Source organism: Podarcis liolepis (assembly GCF_965112155.1).
Source record: "Podarcis liolepis genome assembly, chromosome: 3".
Taxonomy (NCBI): Eukaryota; Metazoa; Chordata; class Lepidosauria; order Squamata; family Lacertidae; genus Podarcis; species Podarcis liolepis.
Genome location: NC_139557.1, coordinates 25,935,758 through 25,962,407, shown reverse-complemented (window position 1 = coordinate 25,962,407; position 26,650 = coordinate 25,935,758).

Genomic DNA, 26,650 nt, shown 5'->3' with positions numbered 1-26,650 from the left:
TCTGCTAAGGAAGTAAATGTGGTAAGAAACCCCACTCAAAACCCCACTTTTATGTATTTCTGCACATGTAGATGTTGGGACTGGTTCCTTCTTTTTCCAGTTCAACACCTGTGGTACCACTGAATTTATCCCTAGTTGCCTCCTCCATCAATATAAGATCGACATGCCTTGTTAGACCTCCATGTACCAGTGCAGTAGGCCTTTGAATGTCATTTGCTGTGGGGCAAAGAAAAGAGTAAGGCTCTTGTGTTTATGTCCTTAAAGACCTACCTGTATTGCTCTGCTACTGGAAGGGGCAGGGGAGGACTAGTTGCATTTAGTAATCCAAGCCATGTTCTGGACTGCAGTTGATACTGGTAATTCACATTTGGTACAATAAAAAATGTTATTTTGCATTGGCTGTAGGGCTTTGGGTTTTGGTGCAAGGAGAAGACATTGTGCTCGTTTAACATTACAGTGGTAAGGTAAAGGTAAAGGTACCCCTGCCCGTACGGGCCAGTCTTGACAGACTCTAGGGTTGTGCGCTCATCTCACTCTATAGGCCGGGAGCCAGCGCTGTCCGCAGACACTTCCGGATCACGTGGCCAGCATGACGAAGCTACTTTGGCGAGCCAGAGCCGCACACAGAAACGCTGTTTACCTTCCCGCTAGTAAGCGGTCCCTATTTATCTACTTGCACCCGGGGGTGCTTTTGAACTGCTAGGTTGGCAGGCGCTGGGACCGAGCAACGGGAGCGCACCCCGCCACGGGGATTCGAACCGCCGACCATGCGATCGGCAAGTCCTAGGCGCTGAGGTTTTACCCACAGCGCCACCCGCGTCCTATTACAGTGGTACCTTGGGTTAAGTACTTAATTCGTTCCGGAGGTCTGTTCTTAACCTGAAACTGTTCTTAACCTGAAGCACCACTTTAGCTAATAGGGCGTCCTGCTGCCGCCACACGATTTCTGTTCTCATCCTGAAGCAAAACGTATGTAACCTGAGAGTATGTAACCCGAGGTACTACTGTAATGGCATCAGTGGAACTGATGGAAATGCTAAGGCAGATGCAAGAGGATGGAGCTAGTCAACAGCAGTGTGAAGAAAAGATATTCTGTAAATTTAGAGAAATGAAATGAAAACGTCACATTTGCACTCTTGTCTACTGACCTAGCTATAATTCTCAGAGTGGAATAATCTGGACTCCATGTAAAAATCTGTTGCTTTTGTGTACTGTGAAAGCACTGTTTTATTGGCTTGATCCTGGACTGTATAGAGCACTTTGGTCAATGCACTCAAGCCTAATTAGTTTGATTTTCTTACAGATTCACATTGCTACAATTTTCAAACAAACAGACACAAATCCAAATGTCTCAGACCTAGGGAGTCATCGGATGAGCCTTACTTTGACAGGACAGATGGAGGAATTATCTTCCAGCATTCTAGCTGAGCAATTGAGGAAACACAAACACCTCTCGGTTTATGATTGGCTGTCTTCTTTTTTTAAAAAAAATAAATAACAACTATGCACCCTTCATGAAAAGTCTCAACAGGGCCAGCTGCTGATTGTTCAATGATGGAATCAAGGCATGGTCCAAATAAAATTAAGAAATGCTGGTGGAATTCTCTTGAGCTGGGCATGGAGAAATGAGGACTTTCCACTGAACTATCCTCCAGCTTGGATCAAAATCCCTCAGCCCTCCTACTGGTTCTCTTTCCCCATTCTAGCCATCTGATGGTGATGAGAACAGCAGCGACAGCAGGAAGCATGCAGAAAACAGGACAGTTTTCAAAGGCGGCCCTGCATTTAGCACATTGCAGTAACCTGACTGTGAGGTTACCACAGTATAGACCACTGAAACCAGCTCGTCCCCATCCAGATAGGGTTCCCAGTTGTAGCTAAGTTTGAAGGTGTGCTCACCCGAATGTGCTTAAAATCCCCCTTCAGACCATCATGGTGGATGCGAGAAGGTTTGGAGTAGAACTGGGGCATGTGGAGATTTGTGGGGGACCTGCAGACACCACCCCTCCCTTTCCCATTTTAAGGCCACATGTGCTCACCTTAAGGCCTGAAGAGACTACCTACTGTGATTGAAGCTGCACACTCAAAGCCATTTTCTATTATGTGTATGTTTATGTTTTTACTCTTCTAACACATATTCCTCTTACCCTGCCTTAACATATGACTGTGTAAGATTGAGAGAGTTACATTTCACCCTTTGGACTATTTAGGAGAGAGAGAGAGAGAGAGAGAGAGAGAGAGAGAGAGAGAGAGATATTAACTGTTGAGGCCTGCGGATCTATTTCAAAGCTTGACCAGATCAATTATGAAACTCCAGGCCTGTGACAACTTGCAGATGTGTGACTGAACTGATTATCAGATGGGTTGCATTGGTTTACTTAACCCTTTGCACATGTGGGCTTCGATTGCGGGCCAGGAAAAAGGTGTGATACCATACATTTTCATTCCTCACTGTTTCGGACTCAATTGACTTTTACCCACATGTCCTGATTGGATCCTGGTCCTTCTCAGGTGTGAATTATTTAATTAGCTTTGTTGTCACATATGTTTTCTTCTCTGTAACGCCAGCTCTTGCAACCTCCCCCTTTCTTTCTTATATAAAGATATAACTGAAACTCCCAAACACTCTTCTGGTAATTGACACCGTTATGACTTGGCGATTGCTGAAGAATAGGTTATTGATTGCCCCGGTGGAAAGACATAGCACTATTTCTGGCATAACCTTCCGTGTAATAGACAGTATCTGATCTCCTCTTGTCACCGAAAACAAGGCAGAGCCCTGGTATCTCTCTCATTAGAAACAACAGAATCACAACGCCTTGCATCGAGAGATGAATAGATAACGAGACTGTCTTGCTACATGTGTGGATAAAGTCTGACATTCTGGGAAGATATCTCTAACAGGTAGGGGATGACAGCTCCAATCCAGTGACTTCCTATCAGGTTTGGGGGTGGGAATATAAGGGCCCTGAAAATTGCATTTCTAGCACTGGTAAAGATGTCTTGGTTCACACACATACAATGATACCCTGTTCAGTGTAGCACTTGTTCTGGCCTCATTTGCGACAGCAGCAAAATATTCTGTGATACCCATTGGATTAATCACGAACAATTCTTAAATGCCACAAACTCTGGAAAGAGGCAAGGCCAAACTTCATTCATTTCTGCAGTTCCTTAATAAGTACCTGATCTAGCAGCAAACATTTGGTGGTAGCATCTGGAGGGAAAGCAAGCTTGGGTATTTCTCCCAGCACCAGACAAAATGTATAGGCCAAACAGAGGGAGAGCCCGCAAAATGCACCCCAGCCCATAATAGTCTGGATAACTCAATGGAAGGCCTACAAACAGGTTTTTCTAGGCTCAGGGGTTGGGCAAGACAATATGCAGTAGGCACATGCTTCCATCTCATGTCCTTCCACCTCACAGTATTTGCCCAGAAGTCATCAATGTCAGAGGCAACTTGTGAGGCTTCTGCGCTGGCACACTGGAGATTTTGACCTTGCTTTTACCTCATGAAACAGTCTGCACTAACTTTGACCTGGTTGGCCCCATACAAAGTGAAAAGTGTTCCCCTCTTCCCTCTGTCCCCTCTCCCACCCCATAGGACCTAGTACCGGGCTCATAAAATCCTGTTTGTGATTCTGCCATGTAACCATTAGGAGCCTGCTTGGATTGAGATACTGGTAGTCCTGGGTGGTTTAATAGGGTCTTTAAGAACTCAGTCCTTGACCTTAATGGTGGGGAATCTCAGGCTCAAGGGATGCATGCAGCCTTCTCCTCAGGCCACATCTACCACTACTGCTGTTGTACACCTTCCTCAAGTGCATTTACTTGTCTTGAATTTGTTGATAATCCCTCTTGCTTGCCTGGATGGAGAGATACCAGGATATGTAGAAACCTCTGACCTTTTCATGGCTGGAATGTAGCCAACGGTACAAAGGTAAGAGTCACATCCATTGATCCACCTATTTTGCATCTGGCGGTGCCTACTCTGACCTCTGGCCTCACCCAGCATTTATGGGTGCCTCCCTCCTTCCCAATCAAGGTTGCCCACAGGACAATATGACACTCAGGCTGAAAAAGGTCCCCCTGCCCATGATCTGAAGTCTTGTTAGGACAGTAGCCAATAGGGTCAGATTTGTATGAAAAATGTTTTCTGTGGCTACAGGCCACAACTATCAGTATGTGTAGTGGGATAGGGAATTAGATCAAAACCAAAGCCCTAGGCCAATGTTCCTTCCGAGAGTTGAACTATTTCTTTTTATTGTGATCAAAGTTATACACTTTATTCTGCTCCAAATCAGGATTAAAGCTTCTTTTCCACCTAAGGCAGATGATTTCATTCTATGCTACTTACTTGCATTATGTATGTTGAGATATTTGTCGTTGTCCATAATATAATTGACCAGATGCGTCAGTTGCTTCCAGGCTATTTAATGGTGTCTAATTAAAGGCTTCAGAATCAATTTCCCAGCTGGCCACTATCAGCTCCTATTCCTTCAGCAATGTTATGAATTAGTATTGTCCGGACTAATAATTAAAGTGTTCTGCCATGTTGAAATGAAATGAATGGGCTTGCTTTGGTGGCGCTTTTGGGGAAACTGGGCTGTTAGTGGTTACAATTTGCATCTTAATAGTCTTGCTCTTCTATTTGGTCTTTCAGCTTTCGCTAGGGTTAGATGTACACAGGAATATAGCCAGTCATTAGTGTCAAATTTTGTTTTCGACATCTGAAAAGATTATTGTAGCTACTGTCGGTTGTGCTGATCTTCTCTATTGGTGGAATCCATGTCCTGGATCTTTTAGCTGTTGTCTGTAATTGAAACAGCTATCACTGTAGCTACCAGAGAAACTTTCAGACAACACAATAATAACTATCAATCCTTGCAAACACAAGGGCTGGAGTCCAGGTGCTGAACAGAGTTTTGAGTGCAGCTATTGCTTTCCTGTTCTCAATTAGGAAACTCTTTTTTTCACATAGAATGCTAGAATCTATGGAAGTCAGCCAAATCAAAGTCAGAAACGGAAGCATAAGCTTCTGAATTCTTTTTGTGTGTGCCTGTGCCTAAAGAGGAGAGGGAACAAGGTTAGCACATGATCCCAAAGCCCACACAGGATCACCAGTATATGATCTTCTGCTATGTTCCTGTGATCAAGTTGCCTTAAACTAAGGCCATTGTAACTCCAAGAAGTTGCAGTTTGTGCAGATTAAGAAAATAGATTTAAATATTATGGTCCACGATGATACCTGATGGCCTTGGGCAAGACACCCGTAACTTGGAAGGGGCAAGGCATGCAAACCAAGAAGGTCCTCCTCCTACTTCTCTCACCACCTTAGGTGCTCCCTGCCAACAGGGAATGGTGCTGCCTTTGGATCATTGGGCCCCCTGCCAGCCTTGGAACCCAATAAATGCCTGACACTGTTATCCTCTATAGTCAACCCTGGCCCATTTCTTTGTTGATACAGAAAATTATAGAGTAGCCAGAAGCAAGAGGATATCTCATCCATGGGCTTTATCAAACTCTGGTTTCTATCACCAGTCTGGTAAGCTTTAAAGACAGCACTGCATACACACACACCAACTCATGGAAAGTTGGATATGTTTTGTTCATGAGTTTAGGGCAGGGGTGGCCAGCTCCCAAGAGACTGTGATCTACTTACAGAATTAAAAACTGGCAGTGATCTACCCCTGGTTTTTTTGGGTTCAGGTGAAAGTTGTTGAGCTTTTTTAGGGAGGAGCAAAGCCCTGTTTTTAAGGGTTTTGGGGGAGGAAGAGCCACTCACCAACAGATCGCTGGGGAAACAAACAGCCTCAATGAGTAAACTCCGTCTTCCGTTCTGCAGAGCATGCAACAATGGAGAACGGAGCGAGGGGGCGGATTCTATTTTACCCAGCGATCGACTGCAATCTACCAAAACCACCTGGGGTTCTACCAGTAGATTGTGATCGACCTGTTGGACATCCCTGGTCTAGGGCAATGAAATACAGTGTTATTAAAACATGATGATGAAAAAGGGGGGACTTGTTTTGATTTAAGACCCAATTCAAACATCACATTTTATTAACTCATTTGTACGGACTCAAGTGTCTTCTACGAAGGTTGTGATGTTGATATGCTCTGCTGAGACACTAGTAACTATTTATTGCATCACTTATGGGTGTGTATGAACCTGTAGCTTGCATTGTAACAGGGGAAGCAGTAACTTGTATCACTACATTAGAAGTCTACTGCTATGCCTAGGAAGCAAGGCAAAGCTACCTGGCTTTATGTTGCTTCCTAAGCCGCTTTAACTCCCTGCTGCGAAGCTCATTTGGAGCTGGTTCACACGTATGTTACTTGTTTTCTCTTTGTTTCATTCCTGTGGGTGAGTTTTTGGGAGTAAACCTCACTGGATGCTTCTGAGTGACCATGCAAATGACTGCATTGTTAACCTGCAGTCGTGAACAATTAAGTTGTGCATATATTCTGTTGAAATCTGTGATAATGGAGTGAGCACCACTGTGTGCACCTACATCAAAAGAGGAGAGTTTTAAAGCTGTAAGGTAGAAAAGTGTGCTATTTTTAACACAGTGCCCTGCTTCTGATTTCAATTTGATACAGACTCATCCGTGTCCTTTGCTTCTCTGTCTTCTGATCCCTATCTACATTGTGCTTCTAGACAGAATCTATTGTGCTGTAGCTAAACTTCATTATTTTCAAGTGGTCAACACAAGTCTTCTAAAGGAAATATTATATCTCATAATAGGAGTCATGGCACTCAAAATAAAAGAATGACTGTGTACGCTGAAAAGTTATTTCCCTTGGTTAGCAGCAAGATAATGTCTGTTGGGTGACCCTTTTCTCTATATATACATATATATCCTTTATCATATAAAATGAAAAAGGCTTTGTTTGTATGCATTGAGGAAAAAAGAGAGAGATCCATCAAACAACCAAGGGAATAAAGAACTTTACTCTATTTGAGGGACTGTGATCTGGACAACAGTAGCACGATTATTATTTTTAGCTTAGCTGTTATTTGAAAAAGAAAAACGACCACTTAGTTCAGAACCATAAGCATATTATTAGTCAAACAGAGTCACAAATAACAAACAAAAGGTTGAAAGGAAAGGCCTGCTTATTGTCCTCTTGATCTATATTCCAAATTACAGCAATTCATTGTGACAAAAATAAAACATGAATTCTGAATTATTAGCAATTGTGGTGTTTGAAGATTAATTCTGAAATACCACACAATGGGGATGGGGATAAGGTGTAACAAGTGTTGGAGAAATAATATTCAATCTTTTATTCTGTTTAATTTTGAACCATGACATTTATCAAAATAATAACTCATGGCGACTCATACTCCTTTTTAATTTTTTTTTTGTTACTATAGAATAATTGCATACATTTAACTCCTCTTGAAGCTACTAGCATGAGTTTGATCAAACTGCGGGAGGCAGTGGAGGACAGAAGTGCCTGGTGTGCTCTGGTCCATGGGGTCACGAAGAGTCGGACACGACTAAACGACTAAACAACAACAACTCCTCTGCAAAAAGAAAAGAAAAATGTGATAGTGTTTTATGGTAAGTTGGATGGAAAGTATCCCTCTTTAGCTCCCATTGGGTTCAATGAAAAATAAAATATAGGAAACCTTTTTTTTTTTTAAAAAAAAAGATGTGATGGGATATTTTGGTAGCTTGAACAAAAAGCATCCAATACTCCTCTTTATTTAAATGAAGTTGTGGTGAAATCCTAACCCCAGATCTGCCAAGATAAGTGGGTTAGGATGAGGTGAATGATCGGCTCAGTTGGGCTATGCCAGTGTAAGTCTGCACCCCTGGCTCAGCCAGAGATATGGTGGGGCGATTCTCCCATCTTGGCTCAGCCAGGGCCCAGCATGAGCTCTGAAAAATGGGTATCCCTCTAATGAATGCAATTTTGCACACCTTTGGTCAAGAACTAAGTTGCAATATTTGGAGATGTATGAATTTTGAAGGATACCTGTGTTTCAGTTCAGGTATTGGTTTGAGAAATGCAAATTAGTTTCTACAACAAAAATATTCCCCACCCCCCACAACCCTCATCTCCTGGGTCACACCCTAATGATGCCTTTGGTGTAAAGACCCTAAACCAGGCATAGGCAACCTTTGACCCTCCAGATATTTTGGCTTAAAACTCCCATGATCCCTAGCTAACAGGACCAGTGGTCGGGGATGATGGGAATTGTAGTCTCAAAACATCTGGAGGGCCGAGTTTGAGGAAGCCTGCCCTATACCTTAACCCTTCTCCTTTTCCATTTGGTGCTCATCTTCAGTAAAAGCAAACTGCTCATTTCTGTTCTTGAGTCTTTCCAGGAAATAGTCCCCACCCCAATCTCCCACAATGAGGTGGGATACACTTCATTTCTCCCTGCCGCCCCCCTTCCCCACTATGTCCTCACTCCAGAACCCATACAGGACTAGCCTAAGCTAAAATTGCACTTAATTAGGCGGCTAGATAATCAGGTACAGTGCTACTCTGCCTCATTATGCTATCCCAGACATTCATTTCTACAAGGAAATCATTAGAACATTGAAGCCAGTGGAATTACTCAACGGATGTTAAATGGCACTGCCGCAACCAGCCTCCTAAATTGGTGTCCTGTATAAAAATGATCACCATACCTCATCCGTCCCTTCACACGTGTCATTCCTGCCATTATTAGAAATTTGTGAATACCATAATGTGCCTCTAATTCCATAATTACCATTACCGACTTAAATAAATGTTTCCGAAACCGCATTTTTCCAAGGAAGCCTGCTAATGTGTCACTTTGATTTTATAGCTGGCGTAAGCCAGTGAGCAGCTCCAGGAGCTTAAAATGATCTTGCGTTTCCTGAAAGTATTTGATAAAGTTGTGTATTCAAGGTTAATGGTCAGGGGCGCACAAAGTTATGGAATCGTGGGGAAATTAGTGGGCCCATTTGAAAATTAACAGTGGGGCAGGAATTAAAGAAGGGAGGAGGGTCTGGAATTTAAAAAAAAAAGTGCATCAGGCTACTTCTGATTATTCTTGTAAATATATGAGGGGTGGGGAACCAGGCTGAGCTCTTCAGATTTCTCTGTCTGGCGCACAGGGTTTCCCCAAGCTAAATCTCTTCTTCAGTCAAACCTGCCTGCTTTGCATCCTTCTTGAATGCTTTTGCCTGGCTGGAGTATGTCTTTGAAACTGTGTCTTCCATCTTCCAAGAGGAAAGAGAGGGGTATGTGAGCCTGTGTAGAAACTAGAGTTGCATTAGTTGCTCTGGCGGTTCCCTCATTGCGAGAAGCACAGCTACAGGGAACCAGGCAGAGGGCCTTCTCGGTAGTGGCGCCCGCCCTGTGGAACGCCCTCCCATCAGATGTCAAAGAGATAAACAACTACCTGACATTTAGAAGACATCTGAAGGCAGCCCTGTTCAGGGAAGTTTTTAATGTGTGACATTTTAATTTTTGATCTTTGTTGGAAGCCACCCAGAGTGGCTGGGGAAACCCAGCCAGATGGGCGGGGTATAAATAATAAATTATTATTATTTTGCCTCTACTAGGATGTGGCCCCTGGAATGTTGCCCAGAAAGGAACATGGCCCTCAGTCTCATAAAGGTTCCCCACCCTCTGAAGCATACAATTGCACTGAAGCTGCTCTTAATCGGCTTTTGCTTCTGTCTGTATAACTGCTATGAGATCTTCAGCTTTGTGAAAGGAGAACTTAATAACGGTGTTTCATTCTCTCTTGCTCTCTCCTTCTCCCACGCACCTGTTCAAGTTGTATTAGGAAAGGAGATAGTGAAAGGCCCAGTACATCAAAATAAATTTCATGGGTGAGAAGGGATTTAGCTGAGCATCTTGGTCAAAATCTAGGCCTTTTTCTGTCATGAGCTGCATTTCCTTGGGAATGGTGACTCGGGGGTTGTGGTGGACAAGGCCAGAGGCAAAGTGGGCGAGGCACCACATTTCACAGTCTGGCTGGATCTAGACACATAAAAAAAAAACATTTCAGGGAAACACGTTGTAAAGCTCATAATGGGAAATCACATTGCCAAAGGATTGAACTCTACAGGGCCATCTGGTGTCACAGTGTTATAACACATTTAAAACACTTTTTTTGACTAATGTAGCTGAGTCCTCTCTTTTTGCCAACTCTTTCTCCTCCATTTTAGCCCTTTGAATGGAATTCAATCTGAGGGCTGCGTGGAAGTAGGTTGAAGGCTCAGTTCATTGCACCATTATTATTATTATTATTATTATTATTATTATTATTATTATTATTATTATACCACCCTTCATTATAAGATCTCACAGAAGTCCACAGAACCATGTCCACAGAACCATGTCTTCATGAATTCCTTATTGTGCAAACTTTTTATAAAACTTAATATAGAATACACAGTTAGCCTGAACTCCAATAATGAATTTTTGTGAGTGCTATTTTCTATTCCTAATACAAATGTTGGTTATTCTCACAATTTACCATTTCTGCTATTTCTCCCTTGAATAAGACACTGTTGTGAGTTTTATGGTAGAAGTAGTCTTAGCTGCGTATGTTTTTGCTTTACCTCTCTTGTTCTGCTCGTCAGCAGATTTTAGGACATTTCACACCTTTTCCACTCTTCACACATTAATTATGAAACTTGACTTTTTCTGCTATTTTTTTAAAGCTAAATAACACAACCGCTTTTTGAAATTCCCTTATGCTAAAATGAAGTAATCACGAGAGAAGGGTGGTGTTGTTGTTACTTTCTAAGCACAATACTTTATTCACTACTTATTAATCTGAATCCTTTTTACCATTTTGGCAACTGAAGAAGAGTCTCAGAACAGTTTAGTAAAGGTAAAGGGACCCCTGACCATTAGGTCCAGTTGTGACCAACTCTGGGGTTGCGCGCTCATCTCGCTCTATAGGCCGAGGGAGCCGGCGTTTGTCCGCAGACAGCTTCTGGGCCATGTATCCCGATGTCAACATTTTACAGAAGCTCTCATAATCAAATTATTGCATTTGTCTTTGGTATAGAAGGGAATTCCCAACACTTCTGGAAGTGGATTCTTTCAGGAAATTGACTGGCTGGCTCACCCTTGGATAGTGCAATTATCAATACATGCAATTTAGTATTCAGATCCCAGTGCTCTCTGATTGCATATACTAATGGAATTAGCATCACCTTGTTTTCCTTGTTTTGTATACAGTTATTTCTGAATTTAGTTTAATAAGCACATTGCATTTGTTTTCTACACAGGTTTAGGTCCCTCTCCCACCCCCCGAGAGAGAGAGCAGTTTTGCAATGGATCAGCTATAAACACATTCAAAATAAAGTTCGAACAGTTATGCATCTGCCCACAATTGTTCAGCTAGTCTTGAACAGAGTCTTCCACTGTGTCAACTGATCAACTTCACCTGGCTTGCTGCCTGGACTCCTCCACTTGGAAATACCAGGGATGGAGCCTGTGATCTGCTATCTACCATCTGCTGTTATATGCCCTCCTAAATCCATTCAGAATTATTTCTTTGCCATTCTGTGGTAAATACGTGTTGCTGTAGATCAGCTACTGGAGGAGTGAATAGTATATATTTTGCATGAGTCAGGCTGACTCTCTCAAAGCCATTCCTTGCATTTTTAATATGGTTCCTGATGCATAAAGAATTGTTGTTGTTATTGCTGATGATGAAGTTATATGAGGGCTTGAACTCAGGAGGTGGAATGTCCCCATGCTCCATGAATGTGCCTACACCACCCAGCCTTCCTGAATTCAATGGGACAGTCAGAAGTGCAGCTTCTGATGTGTGTAGCTTTTCCTCCTCTGAAGTTTAACTCACACCTTGTTGTTGTTGTTTTGAGGCATGAATATCAGCAATCAAGAAAAACCAGTCTAAATATCAGCAATCAAGAAAAACCAGTCAGGTTTGAACTGAATAATCTGTATTTGTCAATTAATTGGGTGATGCTTGAATCTACTGACGATTATCTGTTCTTGCTGCTGAACGTTTTACTGGTTTTCTTAGATGCATATATGTTCTAATATGTTCTAATAATGTTCTGACTAGAGATGGCATCTAACAATATATTAGAAACAATGTGTAATATCCAACGAAATCCTACTCGAATAGACCCATTGAAATCAATGGACTCAAATCATTATATGTCTTACACCCAGGATACCTAAAAGACTGTCTCATACCTTATATCAGATACCTTGTATCCATGAGGCTGGGTGAAGCAGTCGCCTCAGATGGTGGAAATGAAAGAGGCAGTGCTTTGCTTGCCCCAGCACTTCTGCCATTGGTGGAACACCCCCCCTCTCACCAAGTTTCAGCGAGAGGTAGGCATTCTGGTGCATGGCATTGTCGCTTGTCTTCCCCATACCTGGGGCAGAGAACACACCCAATCACTGAGTTTTGGTGAGAGGGGGTATTCCAGCAGCAGCTGAAGAGGTGTAGTGGGCAGGGCAGGGCAGGGGGAAGGGTACAGAAAATTCCCATCTCGCCTCAGGTGGTGAAATGGGATAGATCACTGTGCCCTGCAGATCACTGTGCCCTGCAGGCAAGGTCCTCATGCAGATATAGTGGTACCTCGGTTTATGAGCAGTCCTGTTTATGAACTATTTGAACTCCGGCAAAACCAGAAGTAGTGTTCCAGTTTGTGAACTTTACCTCGGTCAATGAACGGAAGTCAAATGGTGGAAAGGCACTGGCGGCAGGAGGCCTCATTAGGGTAAGCGTGCCTCAGTTTAAGAACGGATTTGGTTTAAGAACGGACTTCAGGAACGGATTACTTCGTAAACTGAGGTACTACTGTACTATCCAATCATGAGGTCCATTCCACATGATGTCAGAATTGGAATTTTAGTGTAGCATCCGTAACCCTTTGGAACTCCCTTTCATCACATTTCAGATAAGTACCACCTCTATTGTCTTTTCAGCACCTGTCAAAGACTTTCATCTTCCATCTTCCCTGGGCTCCTTTGGGAGGGCGGGGGGCAGGATATAAAGTTAAGAAATAGTATGTAAATAAAGAAATCTTCTATGTGAAGATTCTGCCCCCCCAAGTCAGTATCTGCATTGGATTTGAAATTACTTTTGTATGTGTTAACTGCTTTGATCAATGCAACTTTTTTAAAAAATTGCATATAGGGTTGTGTTAACTGTTTTTATATACAGTATTTCATTGTTTTATTCTATGCTCTTGCTGTATTGCAAAATTGATTTGAGGTTCTGTTCATGGAATGGCTGTTTCCAACTTAGTGGAAGAACAGTGCCAACCATCCAAATTACGGGAGAAATGGTTTGGGGACCCTTAATGAAATCCCACAAGCTCCATCCCCTGTAGCCAAAGGATGTCCCCACATCTTCTAGCAATAGCTGGGGATCATTACAAAAGGCAAGAGGGACTGAGTTCTGGATTCATTATTTCTTGTACTCTAACATGACCCCTGATACATTGAGGTGTTGCACTGCTAGGAGCCTTCTGCTAATTCTTTCAGAAGAGTTTGTGAAACAGCCCTAATACATTTTCACCTTCCACTCACAGTTTTTTGGGTTTTTTTGGATCCAGACCAATGTGCATTTATTATCTTCTTACTAATGCAAATTCCTGATGCCTGCTGGTAGGGAAAAGTGTCTTAAACTTGTTAAATATAGAACATGATATTATTTGAAGGTCTGTTTGTTTAACATCTTACACTTCACAAGGAATATTTTCTTTTCATTTGTTGCGAGATTTTCAAACACAGCAGTGTTTATTCTGGGAAAACTTAACACTTGGAAATGCAAAATCACATTAGCAGTCTGGTTGAAGCTCCTATTTTCATATACATTTCCCTGCCTTCGGATGTTTACAAATAAGAATATGATGAAGAATTCTTCTGGATCTAGCAAATGACCATCTAGTTTAGCATACTATTTCCAACACTGGCCAAACTGATGCCTCAAGGAAGTCCAACAGCAGGAAATATCATTTGTACTCGACATCTGATATCCAAAGGTTTTCTGAAATTTAACATTTGCATTTAGGTAAAAGGGTAAGTAGCCACAGATAGACCTCTATTTTCATGAATTTCTCTAATCCATAAAGAGGTGACTGTCACCTCTTTTTGTGGTAGTAAATTCTCTATTGTTATCTAATAGCCATGCACGTAGTATTCCTCTTTCTCCATAGCTCAGTGACAGAGGATCTCCTCTGCAAGCAGAATGTCCCAGGTTTAATCCCTGGCACATAAAGTTAGGGCTATGAATATCCACTCTCTGAAATCCTAGACAGCTACTACCCCAGTGTCAGGGACTGGACTGAGCAGGAATGGTGGGGACTGTGCCCCCCTCTTTCTGAACCTTCCCAAGAAGAGGAGGACAGTATAGATTTAGAGTAGTGGTTTGCATAAGGTCATAGTTCAGAGGCTGAAGAGGGGAGAAGATGGAGAATATTGGAAGAAGAGCACCGGGGGGGGGGGGAGCATCAGAGGAGAGACAGCTAACAGGCTCGGTGTCTTTAGAAAGCATTCCTGACCCCCACCCCTCCCAGGACCCGGCGTGCATTGAAAGTAGTAGAACAGAAAGCTCAGAGGCAGAAAGCACAGATCAGCTGACGCAGAGATGATGTATAATAGGAGAGACGGAGGGGGTGGGACTTTACTCGGAGCAATGCCATTATCTAAGATGGATGGCATTTTTACGTTCTCTCTCTGTGAATATTGAATAAAAGACTTGGTAAGAATAATTCTCGTTTCTCTGCTTCTCGGCTGCCACCGTGGGAGGGATCGGATTCCCCGAAGCATGACACCCAGAGAGATACAGACAGCCAGTCTGAACTACACGGTCTTACTCAGTGTAAGGCAGTATCACATGTTCTCATGTTCTAGTACAATATGCCACTACCAGAATGTTGGTTGCAGTTCGCATTCAGAACATATTACTCTCACCTTGTTCCATTTCCAGTGGTTGCTAGGGCTGTGCACAGCTCTCCTACCTGATCCAGGTCACTGACCTGACCTTGGGGATAGCGGACCAGATCTGGATCCAGCCCCCATTCAATTCAGGGGTGAAGCTCATGTTTAGTTAGGGTTTTCCCATGAAACTGATGATGTAAACTCAGCAGTGTAATGTAATGTAAACTCACAGAGGGGAAAGAGGCAGGTATTGATGTGCTGATTCCTTCAGTGCCTGCCCAAGCCATTCCAGATGCTGTCCTAGAGAGGAGTTTGGGGGAGGAGTTTGGACTTGGTACCCTGCTTTATCACTACCCTAAGGAGTCTCAAAGCGGCTAACAATCTCCTTTCCCTTCCTCCCCCACAACAAACACTCTGTGAGGTGAGTGAGGCTGAGAGACTTCAGCGAGAAGTGTGACTGGCCCAAGGTCACTCAGCAGCTGCATGTGGAGGAGCGGAGACGTGAACCCAGTTCACCAGATTACGAGTCTACCGCTCTTAACCATTATACCACGCTGGCTCCCACAATCTCCAGAGCAAATTTTGAGATGGCATTGGGGGAAAAGGGACCTGGGGAAAAAAGCCATGCTCCCTTCCTTGCATTACAGGCTGCTGAGAGTTTGGGATGCAACAGGAGTTGGGGACACAACTCATGATGGTGATTATTTATGCTAAATAGTTACAGGGCAGAAATGCACCTCCCACAACAAGAATGTATTTATATGAATACTTTGCAACCATCCTTCATATTCTTGAACTGCGGCAGACACCAGATTGAAAATCTGAGTTCCCTGTTTATTTGGCGAATGGATTCACTGCACACTATGAAAATGCCCACGTTCTTTTTTGCCAAAGAACCAGAGTAGCTGACATGAAAAGAGCTCCCTCTGGGAGATTCAGTCTCCATGCCCATGAAATCTTTGTCCCATTAGCTTAGATTACTCTAACCAGAGTGTCAGTTAGAGCCAGTTATGATGGTGATGGGCATCTGTCTGCTAGAAGCAGGACAGACTGCCAGTTTGTTACCTGTAAACTGGCCCTTGTCTGCAGCGTTGAACTGGGCCATGGTCCAAGGTAAGCAAGCTAAACATGTTTAACTTCCATTTATTTAAACGGAAGGCAGTTGTGTATTTGTTTAACTTTCTTAATTTGGCTAATGGGATTTTTGCATTCACTGTTTCCCCTGCATTTCTCTTCTTATATCTATTGATTTGTGCCAAGTTCAAAACCAGTGATCTATGACTTGAAATAGTCTCTATTCCAAACAATTAGACAAGACAATTCCTTCCATTTTCCTAACCCCTCCCATTTTTTATTTTTAGTATTTGCATTAAAATAAATAAACCGTTAGATGTCAGCTGTCAGCTGTCCTTTCCAGTCATGAAGGTCAGGGATAACAATGAAAAATGTCATGTGGATTAATTTAAACAGAGCGCTCGAAGGGTTCATATCTCATCTTTATTGAAAAAAACAACAGCCTTTAAGTCAGAAAAGCATGCTGTCTGCAACATTATTAATGAGGAACCATGGTAATGTGTGCCAATGATAGTGCCATGGCAGGGTTTCATCCTGTCAGGTGCTGAGTATACTGACTCCAGTTGAGTGTAGCGGTAAGCAAGTGATTTTCACTGAGGACATAAAGGACCAATTGTTAGAAGTGCCTGTGTAAGTCCAAATACAAAGTGAAGGCATCTTACAATGCAATTTTTTAAAAAATAAAATATTTATTAAGGGTTTTAAACAATTTAAACAATACAACAAACTTCCCATTCAAAATCCAAAAAAAAAAGAAAACACCATAAGCCAGAAAAAAACAAGAAAAACATACAAAAAAACAAGCAAAAAAGACATAAAAAGACATTAAAAAGAAAATGATTCAATTTCTTAAATAGTATTTCCATAACCCTCTTTCATGACTCCCTCGCATCTCCCTTTTCTGTGTTCCTGTTTACAAAATCATGTTCAGCAATACTTCACCTTCTCTCAAAATTTGTTTTAAGTTGTACATTTCAACTATTATGTCTCCAATTTTACCCTTTGTTATCAAATATTTAAATATTTAAGCTTGACATAATATTATTCAAATTTCGTCTTTGTTCTTATAGTTCAGTTATTTTCATACTCCTTTCCGCTAGGTTACTAATGCCATGTTGTCTTTATATCCTGCATCATTCTAACATTCATACAGTTTACAATACTTTTGCAAATAGTCCTTACAATGCAATTTTAACCATGTCTACTCAGAAGTAAGTTCCACTGAATTCAGTGGATCTTACTTCCAGGTAAGCAGGGTTAGGATTACAGCCTTCGACTTGTAATACCATCTTCTAAACTAATATTTGAAATACACTCTGTGTGACAGACTTCCTGGTCGTTTATGCTCTATGACAAGGGTGCATAGAAGGCAGATTGTCATCTAATGGTAGATCTCTGGAAATTTCCCAGTAGGTTGGCAAGGATTTTGATTCCCAATTATGTAACCAAATGAATCTTTACCCCCACCCTGCAGTTTAGATTGCTGAAATGAAGCAAGTTTAAAATGAGCGAAGTGATGTCTGTATGCTGCTGGTGGTGTGTGTGTATATGTGTGTGTGTGTGTGTGTGTGTGTATGTGTGTGTGTCATACCTTCCAACATTTCTCTGAAAAAAATAGCAATGTCCTGTTCCATAATAATAATTCTACTACAGTGGTACCTCGGGTTAAGTACTTAATTCGTTCCGGAGGTCCGTTCTTAACCTGAAACTGTTCTTAACCTGAAGCACCACTTTAGCAAATGGGGCGTCCTGCTGCCGCCACGCCGCCGGAGCACGATTTCTGTTCTCATCCTGAAGCAAAGTTCTTAACCCGAGGTAATATTTCTGGGTTAGCAGAGTCTGAAACCTGAAGCGTCTGTAACCTGAAGCGTATGTAACCCGAGGTACCACTGTATTTATACCCTGTCCATCTAACTGGGTTGCCCCTGCCACTCTGGGTGGCTTCCAACCTACATAAAACAGGGTTGTGGTTCGAGGACCCGAGCCCGGTGAAGTGAAATGAAGACACAAGGACACGTGATATAAGGTTAATGGGCTAGAGAAAGGCCACAACTTTATTGGTTACAGCATTTGAAAAGGTATTGGCTTAGGCATTGGATCGGAACAATTGGGTTCTTCACCAGTAGGTGGAGCCTGTCGATGCTGATACGACTATAGGCTCACCCCTGCTGTCACCGAGGGTCGTGCCAAGGCCTCCCGCCAAGCAGGCATTGGACGGAATACACGACCCCCAGATTCCTTTAACGGAATACCCCTAAAAATTGAAGGCATAGGCGATGGCCACACCTAGCACTTCCACACAGCGCAACACATTATTCCAATGCCTAACCTACCCTCCAATACCACAAAAAAGAAAAAGTTGTGACGATTGCTACGAGGTAGGCGAAAAAACCAATTAGCCTAGTGCCAAGTGGAAAAACTCCTACCAGGCCCCCCAGCCAACCAGGGCGACCAACCTAAGGTCCATAGCAAGGCCGAAAAACCTGAGCCCTAACTAAAGGGAGTGGAGGGTGGGTGACTCGTGAGGGGCGAAGGCAGGAAGAATGAGGCCGGGCGAAGGCTGGCGCTGCAGCAAAATGCTGCTGAACACGCCCCCACCGTGGCCCCCGGTTGGATGGCCACCGGGGGGGCGTGAGCGCCAGCCAGGTGAGTGGGCAGCAGGGGGCCACGCCCCCTGCCAGCCGGAGCTCGAGCCCCGACCACAACCCCTCCCCTCCCCTTCGTGGAGGAGAGTCTTTGTGGTTCGAGGACCCGAGCCCGGTGAAGTGAAATGAAGACACAAGGACACGTGATATAAGGTTAATGGGCTAGAGAAAGGCCACAACTTTATTGGTTACAGCATTTGAAAAGGTATTGGCTTAGGCATTGGATCGGAACAATTGGGTTCTTCACCAGTAGGTGGAGCCTGTCGATGCTGATACGACTATAGGCTCACCCCTGCTGTCACCGAGGGTCGTGCCAAGGCCTCCCGCCAAGCAGGCATCGGACGGAATACACGACCCCCAGATTCCTTTAACGGAATACCCCTAAAAATTGAAGGCATAGGCGATGGCCACACCTAGCACTTCCACACAGCGCAACACATTATTCCAATGCCTAACCGCCACCCGAGCTAAAGGCTCGCCGCCAATACCCTCAAAGCTGCAACCAATCCCAGATGCTTCTAATGACACTAGCTAACCAAAAATCATTCCCCAGATTCGATAGATGGACACCGTCATCCCGGTATAAAGCCTTGTCGCTAATCCGGATACGGTCATGATAAATCACTTGGCCATCCATAAAGCGCACCCGACGGGCTACCGCCCGATTTACGAGTTTCCTGGTTCTTTCAATGGCCATCAAGTTTTGCGCACCGCGCCACACAGTTCTTTTCAGGAAGGAGGACCAGAATACTGTCGTTCTGGGACACAAGGCAGCGAATGCATCCAAGTCTCTTTTTATGCTTGACAACAAGTCCACACTCCTTTTGTTGACAAGGTCATTCTCCCCTAAATGAATCACCAGGACGTCGGGAGAGCCGAGCTTGGCTACTTTCTCCCGCAGCAAAGGCATCAGTTCTTCCCAACGCATGCCTCTTCTCGAAAACCAGGAAACTCGAACATCACGCGGCAGACCAAGGTTGGGTGCCAGGCCGCAGTTCACCGCTCGCACGCGGGCCCAATGAACAATGCTGTGACCGCAAATCCACACGTTTCTTCCGGGCATAGCTGGGAATAAAGATAGAACAAAGGAAGGGTAAGCAGACTAAGGGGTAGGCGCAGGGTTGCGAATATATGACTTATAAACATTGGATTTCCACTGTATTTATACCCTGTCCATCTAACTGGGTTGCCCCTGCCACTCTGGGTGGCTTCCAACCTACATAAAACAGGGTTGTCAAATGTCTGGAATTTTCCAGACCTATCCAGGATTCGGCCGTCGGGAACTGCGTCCGTGCAGAAATAGCATACGTGTCTGGGAAAATGCATGCGTATGGCAACCCATGTTGGAAATGCTGGAACACTAGCTCAAAAACGAGTCCGGATTTTTCACTTTTTGAAATATGGCAGCCCTATATAAAAACATAATTAAACCTTCCCTATACAGGGCTGCAAAGACAGGAGTGCCTGGCGTGCTCTGGTCCATGGGGTCACAAAGAGTCAGACACGACTAAACAACAACAACAACAACAACAACAACAACAACAACAACAACAACAACAACATACAGGGCTGCCTTCAGATAGCTTGGGGGTTGGGCAATGCCATACCCACCAACGTTTCTCCAATGAAAATAGAATATCCTACCATACGTTCAACATTTCTCTGGTGAAAATAGGGACATCCAAAGGAAAAGCGGGACATTCCAGGATCAAACCAGAAACCTGGACTGTCCCTGGAAAATAGGGGCACTTGGAGGGTCTGGTGTCTGTGTGTGTGTGTGTGTGTGTGTGTGTGTGTGTGAGAGAGAGAGAGAGAGAGAGAGAGAGAGAGAGAGAGAGAATGGGGCCTACCAAATAGTAAAAGGGGACTGGATTATGATTGAGTATGGTGAAATAGCAGGCATTTTAGTTTCCCCCCCAAATAGGTTAGAAAATCTACTTTATCTCTCATACATTCTTATTTCTGCTCGACTCTGCAGCTTTCCTCTCTTGATCTTGGAGCTGTCATGTTACCTTGGAGTTGCTTAATGTGGCTCAGCAAGCATGTTAATATGATAGGGTAAAACATAACAGTATGCTTCATAGGCAATTACATTTACTATGCATTCATTCTTAACAGCCGTAACGAGGCACATTGCCAAACAATAGGTTGCTCCTAAATTTGTTAAATCTTGTGTATTGTACCAATTTTTTCCTGATGAAGGATATGGCCAATTTTCTTTCACGGGCCCTGTAGCATGCCATCATATCTGAGTAGTGGAAATATTGATGCAAGAGGAACATTGCTCATCTGCTTGTATTCAAGTGATGTGCATATTAGGATGTTTTGCTTTGTTTTAAAAAAAGTCACAACTCAGTTATCGCAGAGAGAATCAATAGACATTGGATGGTTATCAAAAAAATTTCACAAAAATGTGAAATTTTATGCCAAAAGTATTACGTTTGGATGGTATAGTGTGCCTTCTCTACATTGGGCAGGATTCAGAGGGGCTTTTCTTTGAGCAGAAGGGCTTTTTGGGACTTGGCATGAGACCTTTGCATGGAAAAAAAAAGAGGCCAGAAATCCAGAAGTGTTATCTGTTTGTGCAAGGCTTCGAGATGCAGACTAGCGCAAGATGTCACACAATCTCTTGAACAATGTGAGCGAACAGTTGTTCATAGTGCTAGAATTCTTGCCACTCAGTGATCTCTGGATTGAGTTGATCAAGTTGAATCAGGAGATTCTCCAGGTGGAGAATTAGAACTGATAAATTTATAGCAATTTGGTGTCCTTTTTTCTATTTATTTATTTATTTATTTATTTATTCAATTTATTACAAAAAGTCTCTCTTTTTGGTAGGAGGTTTTGCACTCTCCTACTCTTCTGCTGTTTCAGCCATACTATAGGTACCCTACACTTCTTATTTCCTTTCTTCCGCTAATGTAAAGAATGACACTGATGATGGAATTCTCTCTGTTGATTTGCATAGGCGAAGGCATAGTTCCACTTGAAAAACAGCAGTTTGAGTTCCTACCAGAGAGGAATGGCAAACTAAGCTGTTAAACTATGCTGAAATGGCAGAACTGACCTAGAAACTCAGAGACCAAGACAAGAAATTCAAGAAAGAATTGGGAAAGTTCATAATTTACTTAGGAGACCGCTGTAAACAAATGAAAACATTAGCAGGATTATAATCCCACTTGTAATGTAACAAATATTATGGACAATATGGATAGATACAAAACATAAAGACTATGAAATAATATGCAGTTGGAAATGTTACCAATAGGACCCATGGAGGGGATGGGGGGAAGTTGTGAGAAATCTCTTTTTATAGATATGTATTTGACATTGTAGAGACATGGGTGGCGCTGTGGGTTAAACCACAGAGCCTAGGACTTGCCGATCAGAAGGTTGACGGTTCAAATCCCCACGACGGGGTTAGCTCCTGTTGCTCAGTCCCAGCTCCTGCCAACCTAGCAGTTTGAAAGCACATCAAAGTGCATGTATATATATAGGTACTGCTCCGGCGGGAGGTAAATGGCGTTTCCGTGCACTGCTCTGGTTCGCCAGAAGCGGCTTAGTCATGCTGGCCACATGACCCGGAAGCTGTACGCCGACTCCCTCAGCCAATAAAACGAGATGAGCGCCGCAACCCCAGAGTCGGCCACAACTGGACCTATGATCATGGGTCCCTTTACCTTACCTCTCATGCTCTATTCTAAATCTTAGAATAGTAGAATCCCCTGCAGTGGCCCTGAGGCTCTGCACCCAGTGCAACTGAACTGGTAGCGCTTCCCTAAATCCACCTCTGGTATCCACATCCATTAGCATCAGGAGGGATTGATGAGCGCCGCAACCCCAGATGAGCGCCGCAACCCCAGATGAGCGCCGCAACCCCAGAGTCGGCCACGACTGGACCTAATGGTCAGGGGTCCCTTTACTTTTACCTTATTTAGCATTGTAACAAATTTGCATTTGTAAAAATGGTTAAAAGCGATATCTGTCTGCCAAAATGGTCATGAACACACACACACACACACACAGAGAGAGAGAGAGAGAGAGAGAGAGAGAGAGAGAGAAGAGCCAAAGTCACATATTATTACCTGGAAACTTGGGGAGTCCCTGACCTTCAAAATGCCTTGTTAAAGGTGCAGTCCAACCAAAAAATGTGAGAAGCTTCACTGAACCACCCTGATTCGTCTTGCAATTTGGAACACACACGGAACCTATCAGGTGCCCTGAATTAGCACCTTTGAGCTGAACACCTGCACCCCACACAAACCTGATATTTACCCTTCAGACAGAGTTAATTGAACAACCTTCTCTCTCGGCGACTCATTTTGAATCTTTCAAATAAAAACTCTGGCAGCATTTGCAGGCACTATTTACAGTAAATTCCACTGCTGACCTGACAAAATACAGCGAGGGTTGAAATTTTGCTACATGACACCTTATCTTTGTTTAACTTGTTTTCCACATGGTTCACTGAAGTAGCGCTCCCAAAAGACGGTGCTTCCGGCAATGATATTGCAGTGTTTGAAATGATGCTTCCTCCAACGAAACAGCGATACAATTGAAAATCAGTATGATTGTACCTAGACAATATATTTCTCTTGTCACCTCCAGGTAGGACACCACTAGGTATTGCAGTGCTGAGCTCTGAAGTTCTGTATTAAGGAAACTTTTGGTTATTTCAGTTTTATATGAAGTTTAAGACTCAGGGGCTCAAATTTATCACCGTCTGGGCCTGATTGAGAGCCTCTCTGTGTGTTCATTTTGGGTGAATTTTCCCTCTTTTTACACAGTTGTTGCAAACAGTCTCTTCCCTCAAAGCCACACTTCTGTTGCAGGAGCATTGCATAATCATGGCACCCAAGTTATAATATCTTGCATGCATATATTGTAGGAGAGGTTGTTGTGTCACTACAATTAGAGGCGAATTGGGTTTTTATTTTATTTTCAAATGGCGCTTTGGGGAGTGTGGTTCAGGTATGATGAAGTCCTTTGCTAGTAGGGAGCAGGTGGTTAGTCTCTGATGGCAACGTAGGAAAATGGGAACGATTGTTTCATTAAGAGAAAGAGGATTACAAAGAGTGCAGTGTAAAGACAAAGAACATCGTCTTCCTCCCAAATTCCCCTCTGAACTCAGGAAATACAAATTGGTGTTTCTGTACTCATGCTGCTTCCAGCAGCTCATCCCCCAGCCTTTGGTTGGCTTTAGGGTTGCTCCTTAAGTATTAAAATGTCTGTTATTATTAAAACATTTTCAGTTGTTTATATGAATTTGTTATTGTCTTTATTCATTACTCCTACGAAGCAATTTTATTGCAACTTTAATGGTTGATAAACCCGATTACTTCTGCGAAATGAAAAACATTTTCAGTGGCATCACAGCTCACAATTTATTCATGAGCCATATAATCCTGGATATTCACCAATGTACATGTGCAAACAAAAGACCCAATTGGGGTAATTCTTTTCATTGCTCTCTCAAAATTTCATGTCAGGGAAGTGACACGGAGATGGAGATGTTTTCGAGGATGCTTGGGGAGAAAACGTTGATTCATTTAGCGGCAAAGTGTAGCGTCTGACATTTTGCCAGGCATTCAATTTGTGGTCATCAAAATTCAGTCTTTAAATAAAGATCCACTGATAGAAAGATAATTGAAAGAACTGTGTTCTTTAAAACTTTGTTTGTTCAAGATTCTTATATTCTACTCTTCTTCCAGTCTGGAGCTCAGGGGTAGCTGTCAACCAATAAATATAGAACCATCCAAAACAACACATTATGTCTCTGAATACCAGCTGGTGGGAATTCCAGGTAGGCAGAGCACAAACTTTCCACAGGAATCTGGTTAGCCACTGTGAGAACAGGATGCTGGACTACGTGGGCCATTGGCCTGATCCAGCAGGCCTGTCTTGTGTTCTTATGTGACACATTTACAAAGCCATAACAACAACAGTTCTGTAGCCAATAATACGTGTAAGTAAAAAATGCACATGAAAATATTCTACCCCATTTCACCATTGCCTGGCAATTTCTGTGAAAACAGCATCGTCCAATGCATAGGCATGTATTTTCTCAAGAAAACTGTCAGTTTGCATTTCTTAGTGCAGAAAGTATTGATCTCATGTGTAAAGATCTTTCCTATTCTGATTAATACAAGAAACTACTAGAAGCTTCTCTGCGTGAGAGAAGCAAAGGCAGAAGGGTTAATGATTGTTTGGGTTATACCTTCTGGGAAGCTGCTTTGAACTAGTTTTCTTATCTCTGACGACTATAAATATAGGCCAAAAGGAGACTGGGTTTTACTTTTCTCTCTCTCTCTCCCTTCCGGTGTGGTGTTTCTGTTTCTGTACATAGGATGCTTAGTGCTAAGGTTTAGTCTCATTATGAGTTAAGTTTGAAAATGCTGCAACTGGATTTTTGTATGGACTGATTTTATTGGATTTGATTACCATTATGCTACATTTGCCTTTAGCACAAGTAAAGCTCTGCTGAATGAAGTACTATTGCCCCTGGTCCATTTTTGGGGACTCTGCTGAACTCTGCAACGTGTTTAAGGTTTTCTTCCACACGTATGACAAAAACAGCTGAAACTTCAAAGTGCAGTGCTTAATAAATATCACAGCAATTTAACTAATCAATAATAGTTGAGCAACAACTCCCACAAAAGTTGCATTTAATGGACAAAAAAGGCATGCATTCGTCACTTGATTGTATGTACAGTATCTATCACTTGACTTTGGGGGCATGGGAGGTATGTCAAGATGAGAATCTATTGGCTCATGGCACATTTTTTTCCAGCAGGTCCCATTGGCTGATGAGGGAATTTTCATACTATCAAGAAAAAAACTGGCATAAGTTGTTTGGGCAGTATGCAAATATACTGCTGTGCTCTGAGAGCGGCAAAGTCAGCTTAGCTGCTTCATGAACAAATATATCCTTGCAAGGCAAACTCTTGAAAACACATTTGATTTGATCCTGGAATTTCATGACACCCTCACCCATACCCCTCATTCTGCAACTCTTTAAAAAATAATAATTCTGTGGCTGTTCATTGTAAGGTGAGAGACACACAATATATATATATATATATATATATATATATATATATATATGTTTTCGTAGATTTTCACGGGTACAGGAATGCAGGTTTTGGTGTCCTCGGGTGTCTTCCCGTGTAAAAGTTGGGGTGTCTAGGCGACGTTTCGACGAGGTCTCACTCGTCATCTTCAGGCTGGTGCTTTCGGCTTCGCTCTGTTCCAGTAACAAGAAGCCGAAAGCACCAGCCTGAAGATGACGAGTGAGACCTCGTCGAAACGTCGCCTAGACACCCCAACTTTTACACGGGAAGACACCCGAGGACACCAAAACCTGCATATATATATATATATATATATATATATATATATATATATATCAACACACACACACACACACACACACACACACACACACACACACACACAATAAATGTAAAGTGGTCCTTAAGAATATAAAAGCAACCCACTAAACAAATGAGGTCTAAAGTGGATTGCTGAACTACCTTTCTGCTCACTGGCATATCTGTTGTGAAAATTATGAAGCCCAGTAAGAGATGAAAAGAATCAGTGGCCACAAAAAGCTGACTGACAGGGGATGAGGAGGGGAAACTCTGGAGCGGGGTATGGAATGGAGTCACCAGAACCCTGAACAGAAGCAGCCCCACTTCTTATTTCCTCTTCTGAATTGAATGGCTGAATCTTGCTGGTCACTGTGTTTCCAAATACAACAGTTGTTTGGAATACTTATCGCACGGTCTTGGTGAATTTCAGGGTAATTTATCACACCCCACATTCTTGCCTTGATATATGAACATAAGAAAAACCCTGCCAATCTAATGAGTGTTTTGTACTCACAGCGGCCAGCCAGATACCTGTGGAAAGCCCACAAGGAGAATATGAGGGCATGAGTGCTCTCCCACAGGTTCTGCCTCTGTTCCTGAAGAGAGTGTGTAGTTATCATAACTAGCAGTCATCAATAGCCTCAAACTCCTCAGACTCGTCTAATCTTTTAAAGCCTTCCA